We start from the raw sequence: 17558 nt of genomic DNA, 5'->3' as shown, positions 1-17558 counted from the left end.
TTCCGTCAGAACGACAGTATAATAAAAAGTAAAACTACTCATCATTTGATGGTGAGTTGAGTTGGAGCCATAAGGCTTGTATCTCAAATTTGCGCTCGCAAATCAAAGCAAAACAAATAAAAATAATAAATCATCCGAGCAACGAGTGTATCTTAAGACGGGTCACTTGTATCTCAAGGCACCACTGCATTAATATCAGCAATTATATATATTTTCAAAAAGTGCCATCAATTACCTCTGTTTTTCAACATTCATGGCAGGGCTCAGTCATTGGTTCTATTGCTTTCAGCTACATGCCATTTAAATTAGCGGCATTTGTGCATGCAATCAATAGTATGACAGATTACCATCACAGGTTTTTCCAGCCTGAATCGTCACGTCCCGGTCGCCATGGCAACACCTCAAACCTCCGAAGAAAGGAGCCACGCCGTCACCTTTGGGTCGGTATCACATGACCGTGAAAGTGTGAACAGTGATACCAGTAAATCCAGTGGGGCATGCCAAAGAGCGTAGTGTCAGTGGGGGTGGGAAAGCAAGTGCAGCGAAAGGGAAGGTCATGAGTCAACGTGGTGTTATGTAGCTGTCCAAACACTCCGTTTTAAGATGTTGGGAAAGCAGATTTTCAGGTATAGCTACAGGGTCATGTAAAACTATGTCTTTAATAATCACTTAGGATTAACAATATTCAAGAGATATTTAAACAAACTAATATTTAGCACAGGTCATGTTGGAGGATACAATATGCAGTATATTATATACTACAGACAAAACATTGACATCCAGCTTTGGGGTAAAATTTCGGCATGAATTTAAAATGCACTTTAAACTTTAAAGGCGTACTTAATTTGATTTTCTCTGAACTTTTGAACGTGCGTGCAACTATTCAATGTTTCAGTACTTTTTAGACAACTTGCTGGTCTCCAACAGATAGCTGAACGGCAAGATTCACAACGGGTGTTGGATCCATGAATGGACCAATACATTTCCAAGATGTCCACTTGAATGCCTTTCTGTGAGCCTTCCAGTCTTTCTGCAACTCTGTTGCAACCTGATGATGACACTGTGACACACTATAAACTCAGTGGCCACTTCCCTGAGAACAACCTAATTCATGGTGTCAAACTGGTGGTCCGGGGGCCAGATCTGGCCTGCCGCGTCATTTTATGTGGCCCGCGAGAGTGTGCGTCGACTTTGTGTTTCTTGCTAAAATACCAAAATTCCAAATTGGCTTCACTTTTAAAAATATTGAGATATTGCAATCATTTTTTTTGTTACCAACCCCACTTTTAAAATAAAATTGACTCATACTGTAGTTGAACAAACACTTTTTACTGGCTATTGATTTCAAAAGTAATTATCCATTAATTTGTGTATATGTAATAATATGAGGCAATCATACATTCATATGGGTTTGCAGCCATTACGGCCCTCCGAGTGGAACCATAACTGCGATGTGGCCCGTGACAAAAATTAGTTTGACACCCCTGACCTAATTGAAGCCTCGCAATGGTGAGGTAGTGTTGATTGTTGAGGGGTTATACAAACTAGTCGACTTTACTACTCCCTAATGACGTTTCGAGCGTGACATCGACTAGTGCTGCTTCCAGCAACACCTGAGCGTGCCAAATGAAATCCATCCATCCATCCATTTTCTGAGCCGCTTCTCCTCACTAGGGTTGCGGGCGTGCTGGAGCCTATCCCAGCTGTCATCGGGCAGGAGGCAGAGTACACCCTGAACTGGTTGCCAGCCAATCGCAGGGCACATAGAAACAAACAACCATTCGCACTCACACTCATGCCTACGGGCAATTTAGAGTCTCCAATTCATGCATGTTTTTGGGATGTGGGAGGAAACCGAAGTGCCCGGAGAAAACCCACGCAGGCACGGGGAGAACATGCAAACTCCACACAGGCGGGGCCGGGGATTGAACCCGGGTCCTCAGAACTGTGAGGCTGACGCTCTAACCAGTCGCCCACCGTGCCGCCTCCGAATGAAATCAGTTCCCAAATTGATTTAAATTGTCTTCTATATCAGAAGATATACAATTTGTACATTTTTTTTTTTTTTGTACAATACATCACTCCGCCAAATCTGTGATGATGACGCAGTCATGTTGGGACAAGGTGGTCATCCACCAACTGTCCGGAAGTCTCTCTAGCCATCTGTTTTGAGTTTGTTTTGGAGCATGTACTAATCACCCAGTATGTATGAACAGTTAAAAAGGGACCATTTCTGGAGAGAAATCCAGGGATAATAATCATATGAGGGAACGGCATGCTAATATCAACTGATCTTCCCCCACTAGGAGAGATTCAAAGGCATCCACAAAACAAACTTTAGCCGTAATTAGACGAAGGCGTCTACATCGCAACTGGCGAGTTGTGCCCTCTAAACACCCTGCAGTTTTGCTTTAGAAGATTCCGAGTGAATTCAAACAAAGCTAGGAGCAGCTCTGCGGGCATGTTTTCCGACAAAACATAGCCCGTAACGATACAGCCTACTGGGTGAAGGGGCGTCCCGGTTGACTTGAAAGCTGCTTTTCTGCACACTCAGCAATAGAAAACTTGAAAGAAACGGACCAGACCAGTCAGTGGGAATCAGCGTTTTCCTATTAAACAAACAGCATTATTTACATAAAGACGGGATTGATGCACTCATCTGCGAATTGGCCTCTAAAAAACAAACGACAAAAAAGAGACACACCCCCAAAACGCAGACTAACCAACCACAGCGGAGCAAAGAGGAAGTCTGTCAATTTCCTTGTAACACTCTGTTAAATTTGAGATATTGTATGATTGTTTTAGATGTATTTTTGGATAAAGCTCTGCAGTCAACTGCATCCCTAAAAAAACATCAGGCACACATTCGTCTGCTTTAGAACTCAAAACCTAACTGCAGACATAAATTTAGGCTGTGAATTAAAGGGAATTTTACAATTTTCAATATCATCGATATCACATTTGTTAAAAATGACCGTAGTCCATCCATCCATCCATCCGCTTCTCCTCACTAGGGTCGCGGGCGTGCTGGAGCCTATCCCAGCTATCATCAGGCAGGAGACGGGGTACAACCTGAACTGGTTGCCACATTCACACCTACGGGCAATTTAGACTCCCCAATTAATGTATGTTTTTGGGATGTGGGAGGAAACCGGACTGCCCGGAGAAAACCCACGCAGGCACGGGGAGAACATGCAAACTCCACACAGGCGGGGCCGGGGATTGAATCCCACTCCTCAGAACTGCGAGGCTGACGCTCTAACCAGTCGGTCACCGTGCCGCCTGACCGTAGTTCATTATTAAAAATTAGTGTAGATTAGTAAAATTATGTGTATATATATATATATATATATATATATATATATATATATATATATATGTATATATATATATATATATATATGTATGTATATATATATATATATATATATATATATATATATATATATATATATACATACATATATATATCATCCCTCCTTGGCCCCATCTTATACCTCTAATTTAATTTTTAAGAAACCACCACACCCAAGGAAAAACAACCAACCAGAGATAGAAGGCATGACAGACAAGGTGTCAATCATTTGCCATGCACTCGCGGGCATACTCATAACGAGCACACCCCTGCAGCCTTGCGCTGATCTGTTACTTTGGGCTTCAGGAGCTTTGCTTAAATTGTGGCAAAATTTCCACCTCTGGAAAAAATAAATTTGCAAACAACTGAGCATAAGTCTAGCAAACAGAAGCAGAGTGAAGGGACCTAAAGCAGGTGAGAGGACGTCAAATAATGGTATGCTTTTGTTATCTTGTTAACCAAAATGTTAACCCTATGCTACCCACAGAAGGCCTATTTTCAATGCACTAACTTGTTATGGCACTAGCAAGTTGAGCCAGGTTAATTATAACCTCATCTGCCACCAGCCAGCATGTTTTGGACTCTTCATCTGCACAGAAGTCGCAATTAGCGACGAGCATGACCGTCAGTCGCTTTGCCTCGAGGGAAGTGGACCAGGAGCGTGGACCCTGTCCGAGAAAAAACAATAACAGACTGTGGCACGATATGTCACACTTAAAGACTACAATGTTTTTAATGAGGAGCGAAGGGATGTGGTAAAGCGAGGCGACTACCTTGGAGAGTCGCATTGTTAATGGAGGTCAGCGTGCACCAGCCTGTTGTGTGTGTGTGTGTGTGTCTTAATGCCAGATGAAAAGTGATGGTGGGAGTACACCTCCAAGGCCTATCTTGTTTCCTTCCCCTGCCAATGTGCTCACACGGAGGTATGAGTGACGGCAGAGGTGACTTCGACTGTCTGCGGCGACTGTCTTACACGTGTCTTTCTTGTACCGTGTGGATGTCGTCTGTCATTTGGAGGCGGTGTTTTGCCTGAGAATAAACAAGATCATACTGTACGTCGGCTTAAGTGAAAACAAGCGGGGACGAAAAAAAACCTAATATTTCTTGTTTGGTCTTTGATGTGAATGAGGTCAATATACACATGAATGCATACAAGCAGTTCAGACCTACAGTATTTTGTTATTGTGCGGTCAGAATATATACTGTACATTATATTTTTTTTCTTCATAACATGCATGGTTAAAGTGCAATAAACAACAATAAACCCCTCACTGGCACTCTTACGCCAACTTTCGGTTGCTATTATTAAAACATCTGCCATAAAAAATAAAAAAAAAACAATTAAAAAAAAAACAAGGGAAGGATGCGGAGTGCGGCAGTGTGCACGTCGGGTCTGGCTGAGCGAGCAAGCTAATTAACTTGAATAAACATAAACATGTAAATTGCAAATGTGCTACTGTGAGGATCTAATTAAAGCCAGTGGAATGTTAAGGACCACATTTCAGATGTGGAACAATTTATGACTGGGATACATGTGCACTAGTTTTACCTCTGCACGGCTGCAGAAGTTTTATGCAAGGTAGTCTACTTTTTACAGCCATGAGGAATTTGGTGTAGAAGTGCATAGAAAATTGGACACTAAGCGGCATTTCCACAGACTTGTACAAAATGCGCCCACCAAAGGATAACATCTTTCCGCCAACAGTCATGGGTTTCGTCCTCCACCAAAAAACAGATTTGGCATATTTCCCGCGCTGACCTGTGAGAGGCAGCCTGATTTCCTCAATCAACACAGAATTCAGTGAACAGGATACCCGAAAAAGTATCAAGAACCCATGCCCCTAATTGAAAAGCAAGATCTTGTTATTCATTCATTTGGATTTAAGTGGACATTTTAGGGTAACTTTGGTCATTTCCAGGCCTCTTTCAAAGATGAGGCTAAAGCTTTGTTGATAGAATTCATTGACAGAGCAAATGGTGCTGGTCCACTGAAATACATTTCTTGCGTAACGCGAAGGACAAAAGTGGATAACAGTAAAGACATAAACAGCTTCAAAGCAACCATGTGAGTTGAATTTACATTTGTTGCCCCTCAAACTCTGCAAATACAAATGCATAAATGATCCTAACTACTCTTTAAACCCATTACATTCTTGTCTTTATACGTTCATAATAATAATAAAGATGCAATTGTTCTGACACTTTCACAAATTTCACAAAAATCACAGAAATTTAGTGGGGTATGTCTTTACCGTTATTGATCAAATGATATCAACATGACCCATATACTGGAAAGATCAGCGGCACTAGATTGTGAGTGATTTGAATTTCTTTCTTGAGGGTCAGGGTAAGAGTCAGGAGAAAAATTCCCCCGATAAGCCAGAAAGCTCTGACGGACACAACACGTTTACAAGCGGCTGTAAATATTTCCTGCTTAATATCGTTTCATCCCCGGCTTCACTCATCCCTCCCAGCATTTTGCACTTTGTTAGCCCACTAAAAGTTGTATACGCGCACCAGAGACAGGCGCTGCGTCCCTTTTTGCAGGCGCATGAGTGACGAGCCACAGTAAACAAGCCTGAAAAAGGCAATAAATAGAGCCAAGTGGTAATGGCGGCATCAAGTAATGCTTGAGTGAGAGCTGGCGGGATGCCGGAGAGAGTCGCTGCTGCCTCATCCACGTTCTTGTTCTTTACATTAAGTAATAATGAACGATTTTGGCAGTATGCCATAAAATAAATTATAAACTTAATAATAATAATATTTCAAGAACAATTCAATAGAATTTTTTTTTGTAGGAAACGGGGTAATATTTGATCACGACCAAGTGATGTTTCCATCGATTTGTGCATGTCACGCGTCTGTAAAACGGCTCTTCTAATTAAATGCAGTGGTCCTTGTAAACGCCAGATCGGAATCGATCACGTCACGTGCAAACAGTTGACCAGAGATCTTCAGTCGGAATGACGAAAAAGTCTGCATGTAAACCCGGCTTGCGTGCTCCTTCTGCTGTGAGCGCCTTGGGCACCAGGGAGCACTATTTGCCAAGACATGCATAATACACAAAGAAGCAAATAGTTGTTTTTTGCAGAGGATAAAGAATATTTGACTTTGAGTATTGTCATGGTGTCTGTCATCATGTGTTGCGCCACCGTTTGTGTTGAAATAGCCGTTGTTAAAGGGTTATAACTACCGCAACATCGATACTAGTCTCATTTGCCTGTCCATAGCATTTTTTCATTGTGTGCAAATTATGTGGTTTGGTTAAATACATGACATGTAATCCTTTTTGTTTTATATATAAATAAAATTGACTTACTTACTTATTTATGTTTCACCTTCAATGAGGAATGACTCACACATGACTCATTGAAGAAGCAAGCACTTGGCATCTTTTTGAAAGATTCATTCACCTGCTGCTTGTTTTGAATGTCGCTGCCACCCAAGGTCGAGCTCGTATCTCAAATTTCTGTTCGCAACTCAAGACAAAACGAAGCGACGGGCTCATGTCACGAAAATCTTAGTTGGTCATTTGTAACTCTAGGTACCATTCTACGTTTACTGTAGAGTATTATTTTAGTTCTTTTCTGTAATACTTTTTTCCCACTTCTCTGTCTGTCTCACCGTCATTCATCGATGTGAGAAGTGAGGTTGTTATCCTTATTGACTATTTCCTGGTCGCTAACATTCCCACATGCTGCCGGGAGGTCATAGTGATGCAATGACAGTTTCCCTAAGCATATTTGTATTCATTGCTGTAAAGGGGAACATACTGTGTTTTATTGATTGAGGGAGGGCAAACGGACGTATACATTATAAGACGATCAAAAAAAAATTAAAATGATATATATATATATATATATCACTTCAGGCTGTGTTGTTTTCTTCAGATGAGTGAAGAATTTTTTTTTTTTTTTTTTTATGTTTTCGTCTTCTGCTAGTAGCGCCAGGAGCCAATCATTCAGCTTTACATATTCATCGCCCGAGTACAAAATAATTTATTACAACAAACAAGCTATTAATAAAAAATCAATAAGAGTCCCCCACACGTGCTGTGTGCAAAAGCGCTAATGAATTTTTAAAAAGCTCTTAGATGAAACAAAGTGGAGAACAAAAAGAAGACAGAGCTTGATGGCTCAAAAAATGAGTTTTTGTCTGCATCTCGTAGACAGGATGAAAGGATGAATTATTTTGTGAGTGTGTGTGCATCAGAAGGAAAAATGAATGGGAAAAGCTATTAGAATGCATGTTTATTGCCCCCCACATTGCATTTATGGCTGTGTTGATATGTGTTAAATATGTACTGATGCATTTCATATCACCGGGCCTCATTTCCTTTTATTTGACCTTCAAGTGCCTTTTTTGTTACTCTGCGAATGCAATCAGAATAAATACATTTGTCATATTTGTAAAACACTTTTATGTTTTCACACTCCTCCGCGATAAAAGGAGAAATTTGATTTACGGTGTAAATTGGATTGAAATTGGGACTTTTATAATGTAATGCTGAGATGCATGTAATAAATATGGTAGGAACCTTTTTCAGTCCTCCAAGGGCAATACAAAATTGATGAAAAAATTTTTGCAACGCTCAAACAAATATATATGATGAACATTTGTGCGTTGAATGTTTGGGGGCTTTTTATGTTTCAATTATATTAGGGCCAGAGCATTAAGTGTGCAGAGTAAAAAAACAAACAAACAAACAAAAAAACTGCCTCTTCAGCCAGTTTCACTTGGCAACATGAAATGTAGTTGTCTTGTCTAGCATGAGAAGACTCACAAAAGACTCTCAGGAACGCATGCCCTAAAAGATAAAAGAAGCCTGCCATTTTGGTTTGAAGAGGCCATTTTGATCATTTCCATGCTTAGTTCCAAAGACAAAAATGTTGTCAGAATGCTACCAAATGAAAACCTGCATACGAAAATGATGGGCCATGCTAAATTGCGAGGAATTAACAATTGTCTTTGTGTGTGGTTTGATGACTCGCCATAAAACAGGAAATACTAATCCCTGATCCCACTTAATCAAGGTCAGACCCATTTCAGCGCCCGAAGCCAAATTTCCCTGAGTGTGTGTGTGCACGTGTGTATGCATGTGTGTGCGTTGGTGTGATCCCAAAGTGGTCCAAAGAGCGCCCCAGTACTGAAGGGCACATTGAGGTGGCAGTTACGCTTGGCTGGTCAGCCAGAGCGGCAACAGGAAGAAAAATGACCTCCCACTGGGTCATTGTGTGTGTGGGTGCGTGTGGGTGCGTGTGTGTGCGTGTGTGAGTGAGTGAGTGAGTGAGTGAGTGAGTGAGAGAGACACAAAGAGAGAGAGACAGAGAGAGAGAGAGAGAGAGAGAGAAAAACCCTTTTTCCATTTAGGAATACAGTAACCTCCTGACCAAAAGGGTCACTGTTGCATTAGCTTTAATTTGGACAAGACAGCTCCTTTCCTGCATATATTCAAAACTTTTGACAGTCGTTTTAGTTAGAGGTGAGACAAAATATCCATCCATGCATTTTCTGAGCCGGTTACGCGGGTCGCTGGAGCCTATCCCAGCTATCAACGGGCAGCAGCCGGGGTACACCCTGAACTGGTTGCCAGCCAATCGCAGGGCACATAGAAGCAAACAACCATTCACACCTACGGGCAATTTAGAGTCTTCAATTAACTTACCATGCATGTTTATGGGATGTGGGAGAAACCCCACGCAGGAACAGGGAGAACATGCAAACTCCACACAGGCGGGGCCGGGTACTGAACCCCGGACCTCAGAACTGTGAGGCAGACGCTCTATCCAGTCGCCCACTGTGCCGTGAGACAAAATATCGATACTGTGATTTATGGTATCATTACTTACATCATTAGTACGGATGTCACTTTTTGTCCTCAATCCGTTGAAAACCATAAGACAACTTGCAAACTTGTCTTTTGTAACCCAATGTCATTGATGCCCATTAGAATTGCATTAAAACCTAAAAAACCCCAAAAATTCTGGACTAAGAGGGGATTTTCGGAGTTGGTTCCCGCCAAATTCTTCTTAAAGAAATTGAATAAAACCTTTGGGAAAAAAAATAATAAATAAATCACAAATGGGTGAATCCGCAGGTGGCGAACCGCAAGTATGTGGGGGTACAGTAGTTTTATTTGAACCTGTCCAACTTTTTGGAAGATTTATGGTTGCCTTACATTTACTTTTGAAAGCTTTTTGTGAACAGATGACTTCCATTTGGATCTTTTGTTTGTGCTTGAAAAGAAGGAGCACTGAGTGAAGCTGAAAACTGCTACCACTATATGAAGTGCTATAGTACTGATTAGTAAAGATGTCATTGGTGAGTTTTTTCATCTCTACCCACCCACTGTTGTGTACCTCCATCCTACCAAACCATTAGCTGCTCGGTCTTAGTTGAATTCTACTAAAGCGTCTCTTTTACGAGCTTGACCTTCCTTTGTCTCAATCAAACCCCAAGGGAGTGTACATCATGCAACGCATTTTCTCCGAACTAGATTTGCACGGTCCTCAACAGATACGAGGAGCATGCAAACAAACAGAAGTAGAAGCACGCAGACGGGGGAAGAGTGCTATTGTGTGAGGATTGATAGACTCCATATCACCAGCTAATGATCTCCCCGGGGGTACGGGCGGGAAACAATCAAACCGGTCTGACGTGACGGTGTCACCTACCCCTGTGTCACGCCGCCGCCGCCGCCGCCGCCGCCACAACCGCATCTCACCGTATCCTCTCTCTCCTCTCTGAACCACGTTTTTTTTTGTTTTTTTTTTGGTGTTGTCCTTCGGGGGAACACATCGATTCACCTCTGTTTGTACTGTGTCGCCCACACGCATAGGCCATCGAGCGTCGCGTCGAGGTACGTTTGTTTGCCAACTCGATTTTTGGCTACGTCCTCATTCCTCACCAATGGGATTCCGCGACATCCATTCTCATTCCTTGTGAAGAAATGGTGCTTAAAAGCATGAGAAATTATAGGAGATTTCATGTGGCAGGCTTTGCAGGCATAACAGGAAGTTCATTTGTTTGAAGCCATTGTCGGCGTTCTGTACAAACAACACAGGGAATTGGTTCAGTGGGTCATGCCGAGGACATAAAACGCACAAATCAACCATGACCACTACTCACACAAAGTACCTGGTTTGAATTGATGATTTTAGCCTTCTTCTGTAGCACTGTAGTTTGAATGTGTGAAATGCCAGTCGAAAAGAAAATGTTACGTGAGGTAAATTGCTTCCAAGAGAAACGGAACGCCGGCGGCCGCAAGTTATTTCAACGGGTAAATTGATTAAAAAAAATAAAAATAGATGTGGTGGAAATTCAGGCTGATTAGGTGACAACACAACCAAACATTTCATGCATACTATAACTGTGAGAAATTATCTTCTGCAAATCCAATGATGGAGGTTTGGTTCCCTGTCTGTCCCTTTAGAAGTGGCTGCAAAACTATTTACCACATCCCCTCACCGTTCCTCCTTACCCAAAGGCTCCGCTGGATTTATTTTGGATTGTTTTGAAAAAAAATCGAAAAATAACCTTAACCTTTTGTGGGTTATAATTGTACCTGGTGGAGCAAACTGCCACCCGGAAGTACCCTGGCAATTGTTTACAAAGATTATTATTCCATCCCAGATGCATGAAAGTCTGCTATGTGAATCACTACACTCCGAACGGTCCCACTTCTAGTAGCGAAAGAAAAGACATCATACTTGTCCTCCTGCCACGGCATCCTTAACTTGTGACTCCTGATTTCATCTGAGGCGGAAAAGAAATGAGCTTTTTTCGTGCGTATCTCGGCAATTTTCAATTTATTCCCAAGATGTCTAGACTGTCGTCCTCACCCTCGCCTCACCTCACCGCGACTCTCAATCAAATGTACACTGGCGGGTCTTTGTTTTGATTGCCATGCGACCTTCCTATTGTCGACTGGTGATATGAACCCATATCGGCGTGATGGGTGCAGGTGAGCCACAGCTGTAGTGGTGGTGAGTGTTTAGATGCGGGCGGAGCTGTGTGGTGGTGGTGATGGCGCTGGGGGTTGCAATAGCAAGCAGCAATCTCTTTTGACAGAATTGCACCGCAGATAAAATGCTGCATTTGAAAAGATTGGCGCTTATTGTGATGTTTTGATATTATATTACTTTTTTTTTTTCTTCATATCATCCCAGGCATACTTTTGTCTGTTCCAAAGGTAGCTATTTATTTTTATTATCCTGCCCAACCCCCCCCCCCCCCCCTCCCCGCACCCCTAATCTAAAAAGAGATTTGATTTGTTCCGTGACCACGCTCATAACTAACTTAAACATGCGTATCTGAAATCATCCTTCCCTATTGAAATGAATGGAAATGCCAATCCATCCCAGCTTCCCCAAAAACAAAATTTGTTTTTTAATAAGCACTCTATAATATTGGACTTCATTAAAAACATACTGTATAGTAATAACAGAATTCAATAGAATGTAAAAAAAAAAAACCCGTTTTTGAAACATTTTGTTGCTTCAATTCAATGGACATTGTCCTGCTCCTTCTGGTGTGTGCGCTTTGGCCACTTGAGGGCAGTGTGATACAGACATGCGGATATACATGGAGCTGGCCAAAACTCCTCAGTAAGCCACAGTAATAATCGGAATCAGTCATTCTTCGCAGAGGATAAAGAATGCATGTCAATGTATTGTCAACATGTGTTGCTCCGAAATTAGTTTTCAAATAGCCCTTGCTGAACATTCTATAACACTGATGGTATTTTTTAGCCATCTGTGACGTTTTACATTGTTTGTTAAAATTAAGCTAAATGGACTTATCTAAAGCAAAGCTGGTGGTTTTATATATACGTGTAATTCTCTTTTTCTCGTTCTCTGATTAGTTCGACAGTAAACTTCAATTGGGTGTGGCAATAAAAAAAGCTCCAAGCCTCTTTTTGAAGACTCATTAACTATCTGGCAAACTACTGCTTGCTGTGAATCACTGCCCCCATACATTGCTCGTATTTCAGATTTTTGCTTGCAAGTCAAAGCAAAACAATGGCCGAACGACACCTCATATCTCGAAAAACTCGCAACTCGGGTCACTCACATCTCAAAGCATGACTGTAAATCAATTTATTCTGTTGTTAGTTCCTTAATGTCATCTGCATAGTCAGTTGAATCCTTGAAAACCCAACAGGCACACTTTGGTCTGCTCTAAGGTAAGCAATGCAGCCCACTTGTAATATTTATGAAATAGTGCTGTGCTGTTGTTAGCTCATTAATGCATCAAGCCAGTTAGTTTAACCCCTAAAACAAATCAATAGGCGCAACTTTGCCTGCTCTAAAGTAAGTGATGTATTTGTATTATTAGTACAGAGTTCACTCGCTATATCGTAGTTCACCTATTGCAGACTCCGTGCTTTGCTGATTTTTTATTGATTTATTTATTTTTTTCATATTCATAGTGCGCACAGTGGACGACTGGTTAGCACATCTGTACCACAGTTCCGAGGACCCGGGTTCAAATCCGGCCTCGCCTGTGTGGAGTTTGCATGTTCTCCCCATGCCTGCGTGGGTTTACTCCGGGTACTCCAGTTTCCTGCCACATCCCAAAAACATGCATGGTAGGTTAACTGAAACCTCTAAATTGCCCATAGGTGTGAATGTGAGTGCTAATATATATATATATATATATATATGTGTAAAATCGGCCCACCCACCACCAATCTTTATGGCTCTCATACTTTCACACTCCATTTTACTCGCAGGCTCCGCTCTCCCTACTGCGGCGCTCTCTAATGTCGCCCGCTTACACCCACTGGGCGACGTAATGGCAGCCATCGCTCACTTATGGGGAAGAAAAAGTGACACTTTGTGCTCTCCGTGTGTTGACAAACGATTGCGCCTCCTACTGTGTCAGTGGGTGCTGCATTTTTCGATGCTATTTTGCTAACAACACTTTTGGGAAATAAATGCACCTTACGGTATTTGCTATGCCTGCTCACTGGGTCTGCAAGGACGGCAGATTTGCTCGATCATAAGACCTTTGGGATGTTTTAAAGGGGACATAAAGGGGACTCCTCAAGCATTATAAACTGTACAGGTGAACTTAGTTTGACCTTCTCTTAGCTTTTGAATACACCTCCAACTATTCAATATTGATGTACTTTCTGCACAACTTGCTGTTCTTTGTCAAGGAGCTGAATGGCAATACTCCCAACATGTGTTTGATCCATGAAAAAAAGTACAGCACCCCCACCCCCGATTTCTGTGTCCATGAACTGATCAGCAAGGCAGGGCGAAGATCCAAAGCCACTTTGAAGTGACAGTCAAAGTCTGGAACATTAAGTATACCCCACGATAAATGGGGGCTTCACATAGGTTTGATCTCAACCCGATATATTGTGCTTATTAAAGTTCTGTACTTGACGACAATAGCAGTTGACCTTAGACTTTTGTCAAAATCGAATTCAAATGCTTGACACGATCACAAAGAACAACAACAGCAGCAGCGGGCAGATAGGCAGCAGGGACAGCCCCGAGCAGGAATGTTGTTCATAGGTATGATTCGGCAATATGTCTGGTTCTCTCAATTAGAATATTGTCTGGCGCTGGGGGAATGAAGCGCAGATGCTTATTTGTGTAATCGCTTTAACTGAGGTTACAGCCCCAGAGGTGAGTGTGTGTGTGTGTGTGTGTGGGAGGGGGGTGGAGCGGCAGACGTTCATTACCTCTATTTAGAAAAAAGACCGGAGACCTCATTACTTAATTAGTTGATTGTTATACTTTGCATACCGACGCTCTCCGTAGAGTCAACCTCCGTTTATCGTGGTTGATGTTTCAGACACACCGGAGAAACTGTCCAATTGTCCAAAAAGATATCACCTCAGAGCCACCAAAGATCACAACAGACGGAGTTTAGGCTTGGTTCGTGTTTACATATATCTTCTATCACATTTGTATACATAAAGGATATATATATATCATATATAAATATGTGGTCGCTACTACACAGATTTTACCTATTGCGAGGGTGATCCGGAATCTAACCCCCTGCAATAAACGAGGCATTACTGTACAAGTAAATTGAGTCACGGAATCATTTCAACTCACAAGGTCAAGGTACCACTGTACAGTTAAAGGTTTTATGATGATGAGTTTGACCCGGCAACTTGTTCCGCTATTTCCAACAGATAAAATGTGTTTGACCTTGTACTGCTTGTGTTCATATTTCAACAACAAAAACTCTATTGAAGCAAAATGACCATGTGCTGCAGTGTTGTAACACCTGGTGGCTCCTGACCGTGTGATACATGGAGAAAAACACCAGCAATAAGCCCAGTAAAGCTCACACATCGGTCCAATTGTACAGTGACCTATATGAAACGTGGCTTCTCATCCCGCATACCTGTGTTCCTTCCTCCGTGTTTTGTTTTTCTCTCCACGTCAACTACATCTGCCCTTTAAATCTCCGTCTCCAGGGTAACCGGAGCAATAACTCTGCCACCTGTTAAGTTCAGCGGCACGGGATCGACGGTTCACCTGCAATCACCGCTGTTTTAACTGCCCCCCATGGTTTTCATCCCCGCAGCATCTCGGCGGGTGGCTCCCTTTTAATGGGACTAAAACCTATTGTGCTCGCAAAGCAATCAAGCTGCAAATTAGCGTTAATTTTAGCGCTGTAGCTGTTCTATTTGTGCATTCTTTGCCTACACTAGTAGGACACTACAACTCCAATTCCAATGAAGTTGGGACGTTGTGTTCAACATAAATAAAAACAGAATGCAATGATTTGCAAATCATGTTCAACCTATATTTCATTGAATACACTACAAAGACAAGATATTTCATGTTCAAACTGAGAAACTTGATTGTTTTTAGCAAATAACCATTAACTTGGAATTTTATGGCTGCAACAAATAGTGTATTATTCACTATCCAGATATGCTACGAGTACTACTAGTGACATTATACAATTCTACGACTTAACATCTAGTGCTTCACTTACTAGTAACATGTAATTGTCTTACTATTATGCCAAAGTTGTCCTAGAAGAGTGCAGGAATTACATACAGTAGTAGAGTCGAGTGTATTCTGCCGAGCACACCAGATGGTGTGTGTGTGTGTGTGTGTGTGTGTGTGTTGTTGGTGACCTGCTGGAGCCCCACAGTGCCCGAGATTGTGACTGGTGTGTGGTGACATAGTGGCACAGCGGTGTCCGGCTGCGGGGTCGCGGCAATGGGGACAACGGGCACTTTCTTCCCTCAATTGTGACAAATCAGATGTGACAGGATGGCTTGAACGTTACCTTTTTTCGCTCTTTCACCCCTCACACAAACACCCGCAAGAGAAAACACAGACTAAAACAGAGTTTTGCAAAGAATATACAGTCACAAGAGCATGCAGTTTGTCCAGTTTCTGCAGAAGTGGTTCTTATGGTTTTACTTTTATACGCAACTTTAAGTGTAATCAGTTTAGCTTTGACAATGAATAAGACAAATATTCTTGGTAATATTTTGAGTTTTTGCAGTGTAATGAGGATAAACATGGATGGGTGGATGGATATTTTGAAAAACTGGCTTTTTGAGTGCTTGTACAGTGTTAACCTCATATTCGCAATTCGCTACTTGTGGACTCACCTATTTGCAGATTTTTGGGATGAAGCTATCCTCCGTTAGTTATATGCTGAAAAACTCACCTATTACCTGGTTTTATGCGCAGACCAAAGTCCAGTCTCAGATAATAGAATTTCTTTGATGCCATTTTGCAGCATCTTGGTGCCAATGAACTATGTTGAAGTGCAGTGAGGAGTTTAAGCTGGATACTGACAATATTGAGTAATTGTTCAAAAGGCTTTCCATTAAGCGTTTATTCCATATCATAGATGTCCAGCTGAAGAGCCATGTACTAGTGCACTCTTTTTCATCACTAGTTGGACAACTTTGGCATACTAGTAATAGAACGAGTACTAGTGAGGCAAAACTGAGCACCAGTTGGCATGTGCTACTCGTACTACTCCTGACATAACATTCTACGAGTTAATGCTTCACTAATAGTACTAGTAGCGCGCAGATGTAAATTAGTGCATTTTTTCCTCACCAGTAACATGTACTGTAGTTGTCCTACTAATATACCAAAGTTGTCCTATTAGTGTGCAGAAACGTCAGAGAGTATTGGATAAAACATTATTTGAGATCCTTGATATCCATGTACTAGTACACTCTTTGTCTTCACAAGTAGGGCAACTTTGGCATTCCGGAAGGACAGCTACATGTTACTAGTGAGGCAAAACTGTGCACTAGTTAATAACTGCATGCTATTCGTAGTACGAGTGACAACATTTTACTAGTTCACATCTTGCGCTTCGCTAGTAGTACTAGTAGCGCACAGGTGTCAACTAGTGCACAGTTTTGCCTCATGAGTGACATGTAGTTGTCCTACTAGTATGCATAAACATCATACAATCGTGGGAAAAAAAAGTTTTGACTCAGACAGTCATTCTACTAGTGCGCTCAATTGCAATTACTAGTGAAAGACCGTACTAGTACATGAACACTAAGCTGTATACGGAATAAATGCTTAAACGAAAAGCCGTTTGAGCATTTATTCAATATCCTTGATATCCAGGCCAAGGTTCATGTACTAGTACATTCTTTTTTTTCACTAGTAACCCAATGGGTTAGGCTCCAGATTCTATAGGGGAACATCCTTTACCGCCACTGCCCCCCATGCATGACTCACCAAGTTACCAAGAGGGCCACTTTTTTTCCGAGGACTCCTACGTTCGTAGCCCTCTGATTTCCTCTCGCTCCTTCCACCAGATTTTAGTCGCCCCACGTCGTCCAGCCTCTCAGACAACTCCGCTGCTCACTTAAGTGCATTTGTAGAGCCCCCCTGTCACATACACTGTATATTTTTTTCACAGGCATTTCAAGGCACTTTTCGAGAGGCCGAATGAGCGTTCACCAGGAGGCATACTGCGCTCTGACATTTTAACATTCTTGAATGTCTCATGATCCCTTGAGCGTTAAAGTGCACTTTTATTCTGAGATGGGTAAAAAAAAAAAAAAAAAAAAAAAGTCAGCACTTTTATAGACTGAGGGGATAGCATTCGCAACACCGAATAGCAAAATACCTTGAATTGTGATTCAAATGGAATCTTTATCAAATGTTAGGAGGTAGTGTTTTCGAGATTAGTCTTTTGTTTGAAGTCGTGTTGAGGCTGTGTTCACACTTGT

The 17558-nt window shown here is 41.8% G+C and overlaps 1 protein-coding gene across 5 annotated transcripts in view; it reads right to left on the bottom strand.

Moving 5' to 3' along the window:
* pacrg (PARK2 co-regulated) overlaps positions 1 to 1020 on the bottom strand; it is a 181558-nt gene extending 180538 nt beyond the window's left edge. For 3 of the 5 annotated variants that reach the window (XR_009791486.1, XR_009791488.1, XR_009791487.1), the window contains exon 1: positions 348 to 1020. The gene's annotated coding sequence lies outside the window, so the exon portion shown is untranslated. The remainder of the gene's footprint in view (positions 1 to 347) is intronic. The other 2 variants (XR_009791489.1, XM_061795153.1) reach the window with 2 other exon arrangements.
* Positions 1021 to 17558: the final 16538 nt, after the last annotated feature.

This window comes from Phyllopteryx taeniolatus, chromosome 13 (genome assembly GCF_024500385.1).
Source record: "Phyllopteryx taeniolatus isolate TA_2022b chromosome 13, UOR_Ptae_1.2, whole genome shotgun sequence".
Classification (NCBI taxonomy): Eukaryota; Metazoa; Chordata; class Actinopteri; order Syngnathiformes; family Syngnathidae; genus Phyllopteryx; species Phyllopteryx taeniolatus.
The sequence above is the reverse complement of the archived record's forward strand: the minus strand, read 5'-3'. Positions and strand labels throughout refer to the sequence as shown.